This window comes from Mastacembelus armatus, chromosome 20, assembly GCF_900324485.2.
Source record: "Mastacembelus armatus chromosome 20, fMasArm1.2, whole genome shotgun sequence".
Taxonomy (NCBI): Eukaryota; Metazoa; Chordata; class Actinopteri; order Synbranchiformes; family Mastacembelidae; genus Mastacembelus; species Mastacembelus armatus.
Window position 1 is genome coordinate 13413383 of NC_046652.1, and position 7375 is coordinate 13420757.

The following is a 7375-nucleotide window of genomic DNA, read 5'->3' on the forward strand; positions in this document are numbered from 1 at the left end:
GTATCATATATAAGCTAAATTAACTGGCATGACTCAAGACAAAGGTCAATTATGAATTTTTCACTAATGATTTGGGTGTGATGACTGATCAGATCAAATGGGATCCAGTCTTTTCCAGTGTGGATGAGTTGGTGATGAGACCTATCAGATAAAATCGTTTAGCATGTGTCTGCAGATGCTGCCAGTTGTTTGGTGTTTTTTTTTTAACCCTGTTGTGATATCACGTTTTAAACCATAGTCTCACTCATCTTTTCTCAGTATTAACAGTTAAGTGTTCTTGTAGGATTTTCAGGCTTCACTGTGTTATTAAATGCATTTTTTTAGTTGTTAGCTTATACTTCTTCCTGACTGTCAGTAACTAAAAGACATGTGCAAGTTGATGAAAAAAAAAAAACCTTATATGTGCTTCAGTTTTTCTCTAGTCTTGAGGTTTGTTTATAGATTACTGTACCTCTTGGATGAGTATTGTATTTATAAAGGAAGTTATTCCAAGACTAACTAGATTCATTTCAGCCATAAAGCTAACAGTCTTTTTGGTCTTTGCCAATCATATTTTAAATTTATTGCACAGGTTTTGGAACAAAGACATAGTATAGTGCTATATAGGCCTATTAAATACCAAATATTAAGATATATATATAGTATATAAACAAGTATTACAATTACAGAAACACAGACAAGATACTCAAACATGTCCTTCAAATAAAAAACAGCTTAAAACAATTATTACATTACACTGACCTATTGTTTTATCCAAAGAGACACAATATGTGCCTTCACTAATAGGGATAAGATCTAGAGAGGAGGCATCGTAGCTAATCAATTCAAAAATCAGTCACTTCTTGATCTGACCAGAACATAATATTTATAGTTTTAAACATGCCTATATTCATTCACTCAGAGTTTGAGGTGATGCTGAATTCACTGTGTGCTTAAAATATTCCTCCATTATAACAGAGCAATTTATTCATAAAGAAATGGCAGGATAAGCTCATGGTTCTGCTCCGGTGTTTCCGATGTTTATGTGCTTGAAGGAACTTGCTGCCTTTTATTCCTGAATTCATCTCTGGGGTTGAAAGTCTTTGCATGTGAGTGCTTGCTATTGTTAACCCGTGCTTTGCTCTGACACTTGCCTGAATGAAAGCATTGTTCAGGCAAGACAGCACATGCACGACCTCCAACCACCAAACTGTGAGCTGCTTTTGTAAAGCATCGTACTTATACAGTTACATTGCAGAACAGAGCTCTTTTCTCAATATAGTCTACACATGAAGCGTGTTATTATTGCTCTGTAGAAAAGGTAAATTCACTTTTTAGAAAGTTGCTTCTACCTAACTGTATAATTTCAGTGTTGAGTTTACGCTACGTTAGAGAAAAATTCCGAACAATGAATAAAAGAAAGTGGTTTCAACAATACTATCCTGCAACATAGAACTACTTCATACACAATAACTAAAAGCTCATTTGGTCAAACTTCAGACTGAACTTTATGGCAGAAACACATAGTATCCTAGCAAGGCCAGTAGGAACCACCACACCTCCCACAGTTCAACATGTTGAAATTGAGATGCAGATTATTACTAATTCCACTTCTTTGCTATTACAGACACTGGGCCCATTGACACAAACATGTAAAAAACAGATTTTTTCCCTGCACAGTAGCAAAACTGGAAGTGATTTATTTTTTCTTTTTTTGTCTTTTTGTCATCAATTTATCATTTCATGTCTCCTTTGATTCAGCTATTGTCTCTTTCTAGTTTGCATCACTTTGGCAGCTCTGTAGTGTTTTCTGTAGTGTTTTGTATTATTTAGTCTCTTTATGATCATGTCGTTTTATCACACAGGGGCAGTGTCAACAGAGGAGCTGTGCCTAAGTTTATTCAATGATCTACAACATTATCGGCACAACACGTCAGGATTCTGTCATATATATACACCATCAGCCAGAACATGGTGATCTAGTAGTATAGTTGCAGAACAAAGAGACCAATCTACAGTATTTCTTATTTTGAAACATTTGAACAAAGATCTAAAACAAAATAAAATCTTTTATAACAGGATTAATAAAATTTTAAGTTCAGTCTAGATTAGGTCAATCTAATCATCAGTGAGCCTTAGGTCTTCATCAGTCTGTCGCTTGTTTACTGTTTGTCCTTCCTTAGACAACTTTTGGTCGGTACTAATCCACTGCAGACTAGGAACACTCATCAAGACCTGCAGTTAGGAAGATGCTCTGACCCAGTCATCCAGCCTTCACAGCTCGGCCCTTGTCAAAGCCACTCAGATCTTTACGCTTGCCTGTTTTTCCTGCTTCCAACACATCAACTTTGAGGCCTGGATGTTCACCTAGTGCCACTGTGTCATTGTAACAAGAAAATCAGGGGTCATGATGTTATGGCTGATCAGTGAATACTCTCTGATGTTCTCTGTTAAATTAGTTAGTTGCAGCAGTCAATGCATGCAAAATGGTTGAACCAATCATAATCTGTCAATCACATATTTATGCATTTCTATTAAACCATTTTTTTCTTTTTGCAGAAGTCGAAATCTAAAGTCTGAAGTCTAAATAATGAAGAATGATGTGTGAAATGTAAGATCATCTGACTAACCGCTTCTCTAAAATAACTGATGCATCTCACGAACCTTGCAATGGCAAGCATACATAGACAAAGCACAACACAATGATTTCAGTAGCTGAAGTTGGTCAACAGAGCAGCCAAAACAGATAGGTAATCCAACAAAGTGCATACTGTATGTGCATACCTATAGTATACATATATACAGTGTCCATACATGCAAAAATTAAAGATTTATTGGTGAAATTGATATATGCCATAGAGAAAAACTACAGCCTTGTGCATTTTCAATTACTGTCACCAAAATCTGAGTTCACATCAAAAAGTCCTTTACAGACTGTCATATTGACAGACTGTCATATTGACGTCAACAACAGCAACAAACAAATACACAAAGACTTGTCATTCTGATGGCAGTGATATGTTTATTGACATACATATTGCAATATGATACATATGCATATGCAATATATACATATATTATACATATTTTTAAGAGATAAACTATTGATTTATAACTAGTTACAGGCGTTTGCAGGTAATACCTTGTGCATTGCTGTTCATACAATTTAATTAGTCCATTCATTCATTCATTTTTTCCACTAAAGTGGCTGAAAGGACTGCAATTTGCGCTACAAATCTGTGTATCACATTTTATGACAAACCGTCCATCTGTGGTTGTGATATGTCACCAAAAACCAAAAACGTGAGCATCAGTCAGACATTATGGGAAAAGTCTGCAGTATTCATCCTCTTGTAGACTATATATGTATCATGGCACATCCAAACCTTGATATTTAGGACTGAGGCAGTCTGAGGTTCCTCATATTCTGGGTAAGTTTCTGCGGTGTAAACTGTCTATGGGTTTAATAAGTAACACTGGCATTTACTGTATCGTGACCCTTTTATTCTGGGTAACTTACAATAGTTTATATAGATGCATACACGTAGAGAAATAGGATGTTACTCTGGGATATTTGCCATAAAACTGAATCTGTTGTACCTGAATGTTTTGTCTGACTGCTAGACCCTCAGTTTTCTTCTAGAGAGAGTGCCAGAAGCATTCGACATTGTCTTAATATGACAGTAACGCCTGATTTGAATGAGATTAACCTTACAGGGGGAGCTGGGCAATGACATATTCATTGCTCCTGACATTAATTTGACTCATTTATATGGATGGCATGTTTACCACAAGGAAATTACTGGTTATGTTCTGTAATGTACGTAATTATTCGGAAGATGTGTGGTACTAGTGGTGGTGGTGTGTGTGTGTGTGTGTGTGTGTGTGTGTGTGTGTGTGCGCGCGTGTGTGTGTGTGTGTGTGTGTGTGTGTGTGTGCGTGTGTGTGTTCGTGTGTGTGTGTGTGTTCGTGTGTTCTTGTTTTTCTATACTTGTTGAGACTTTGACCAGCAAAAGCACCTTCCATATGAGGACATTTAGACTAGTTAGGACCAGAATCATGGTCCTAATAAGGAAAACCACTGCAGCAGATAGAGAATGGCATTTTAACATGCCTGGTGCTGAAATTAGTATGAACCTAAAAAGGGTATTTTCATTGGCGGCTGTGTATGGGTAATGTCAACTCTGGTCAAAGTATGCAGTTGCAGCTGTGTGAAGAATTTCATCATGCATCACATTTTGCTAGCTAATGTAATTGCAGGCATGACTCAAACCTCAAAATGAAAAATGTGCTTAGTGACTACCTTACATGTAAAAAATGCTTAAAATAAATTACTTAAATATATGTTTTTATAACAAATTAAATTTCATACTAATTAAAACGTAAAAAGTATGTAATGTTATGTTGTATTATACAGTATATACCACTATGCATCTGCATAGTAATATATATGATGTCATAGTAATATATACTAATATGAACTAGTATGCCATTGTAATATATACTATGAGTGCTCTGTGCCCTAGGAAGAGGGTATTGTTTTTTACTGATATCAATACTATAATATTATAGTAATATAATAATAATAATATTACTTATTGCTTCATATTAATAATAGTACCTATTTACATTACTTATCGCATCAAAACTAGCCATAATTTGGTGCAAAAAATAAAGGCATTTTGACATTTGTCTTAAATTTGTTGTCAAAAAAAAGTTTGCTTGTCACAAAATAAATCTTACTCCTTTGACTTGTCAAATGGTACCTATCACAATCGCTAATCACTAACCTGTCGCTCTTTAAATTGTTTTGGCAAGTCAGGATGTCTGTCTTGCAAAGTTGGACATGTTGCCTCCCTTGGTTTGGATAGGTCTCAAACAACTTCTAGGTACAGGTTTACAGTGTCTGTGGGCTCCCCTGACTGCCAGCTACATATGCATAATAATGGCATATTTTGCTTTGTGCATCATTTTTAATCACAAGCTATTGGCAGTCAGAAAAGGCACTTGTGCTTGCAACATGCCTGTTTTTTTTCTTTCACAAAGCAGTTGACACACCCACTCTGCCTGAAGCGTGGAGCAGAGTGCTGTGTGCTGTGGCACAGCGACGTAAGTTTGTATAGTTCGTAATTTAAGCAGTTCATGTCCAGTGAGGCTTTCCTTTAGAGAATTTGCAAAGAAAGCCAAGGTGGCAGTGCGTACAGTTTCTTACACCATAAAAAGGCATTTGGAAACTGGAGGAAACTGACAGGAAGAGGTCTGGCAGACCTAAAGCCACAACAGCTCAGTCTCCAGACTTAAACCCCATCGAGCAGTTTTGGAATGAACTAGACAGAAGGGTGAAAGCAAGGCAACCTACAAGTGCAAAACATTTGTGGGAACCCCTGCAACTTTGAGAAGAACTTTCTGAATAATATTGGATATCCGCTGTAGACAGAAGTGTGTTCAGCTGTTACTATATAGTGCTTAAATGCTTAAATGCACTATGCTTATAAATTTAATGACGCCTGACTGGTATCAAAGCCAGAGCTGGTATCCAGAATAAATAATACCACCCTATATATAATAGGGGTGTAACTACACACTCAGCTCATGAGACAAGATGATACACAATATACAGGTGCATTTTGAGGTGTTTTTAACTAGTCATCTTGTAATGAATGTCACTTCTGTTTTATTTTCTGAGGATAAATTACCACATGCTGTAAAAGAGCAGCAGGAAAGCACTGTAAACGGTTTTGCCACATACTCAACTGACTGGCTTCTCTCCTGTGTGATTTCACGAGTCTCTTTATACTTTGCACAGGGTATTTACAGGTATAAATAACAGCTATAACTTAAGACCCTTTTAATACCAATTTAGATGAAAGACCAAAATTGGGACGTAAATACAGCCTACCAAAACCGAAAATGTACTCAAAATTAACAGTAAGTTAGGAGTTTATGAACCTTTCTTTTTTTCATTTGAAAGATAAACACAAAAATATTACTGCCATCCTTAATGATAATATTACTATGTCTGAACTTTACCAACAGATAATATCACAGCCTGTTACTGTGTACTATATATATATATATATATATATATATATTGCCTTAACAGGCAAAGGTCAGATGTAACATGAAACGGTTGTGACAATTGCAGTTATGGTTTAAAAAATCGTAAGACTTTTGAAATATGAGCCAAAACAACTGAGAGCAGGTAGTTGTCTCTACAACCGGCGATGCATTGCCAACAGCAAAGGCTAATACCTAATTTACCTTGCAAATAAGTGTATAAGCAGTACAGTATAACCAGTACATGCAGGACTATATCATAGAAAAGCATATCCTTTTCAAATGTGACTTAAGACACAAACACACACAAACACACACAAAACTCTGCAATACTCAGGCCAGGCACCCCTGTTTTGGACATGAGATGAGATATGAAATTCATTAATCCCTGAAAGGAAGCTCAGTTCATGCTTTCCACTGTCGGTGTGTGTTTGAGTGAAAAGACATAGGATGGGTAGCAGAGGAGAAAAAAAGAAGAGAGACACTTACACACTGACAGCTAGATCACCTAAAAGTGCTGTGTCACTGAAGAGCAGTAATGTGCCACAGCCCTGTTCTGCTCCGCTGATCGGATACTGTTTTGTTATGTTCTTTTGAGCAAAGGCTGACATTTGATCCACAGTGGAAAAAAAATCAGTTTGTTCTTTATTGCCCCCTTGTGTTCAGTGGTCAGCTATTTAATTATCACAATGCATCCTCACAACACACAGACAGTAGGCAAATAAAACACACTGAGATTCAAAGAGATGGGTTGCCCTCAGGCTGTTCTTGTCTTGTTTGGATTTATTTAACGTCTGACTTCAGACGTCATCGCTCAAATTCATACACCTATCATCAGGGGTGTGTGTGTGTGTGTGTGTGTTTGTGTGTTTGTGTGAAAAGTATGACTAAACGAGAGGGAGGAAAAAGATGTTTGACCGGTTTGTCAACCTGAATCCAGCATTTCATACCTGGGCCTACCATATAATTTTTGCATTTTTTGTAATGTTTTGCTCATTTCTGATATTCTGGGTGCAACTGCACACACACACACACACACACACACACACACACACACACACACACACACACACAAACACAAAAGATAAAGGCTAATACTTTGTCCAGGAATTGTCTGGCCCCACATCCTGTAATACCAGCTGCTGCCTTTCAGTCATACTGAGCTAAAAACACAGTACTTAAATAGATAGACAGGTAGACAGGCATATAGATAGATAGATAGACATATAGATAGATAGATAGACAGATAGATAGATAGATAGATAGATAGATAGATAGATAGATAGATAGATAGATAGATAGATAGATAGATAGATAGATAGATAGATAGATAGATAGA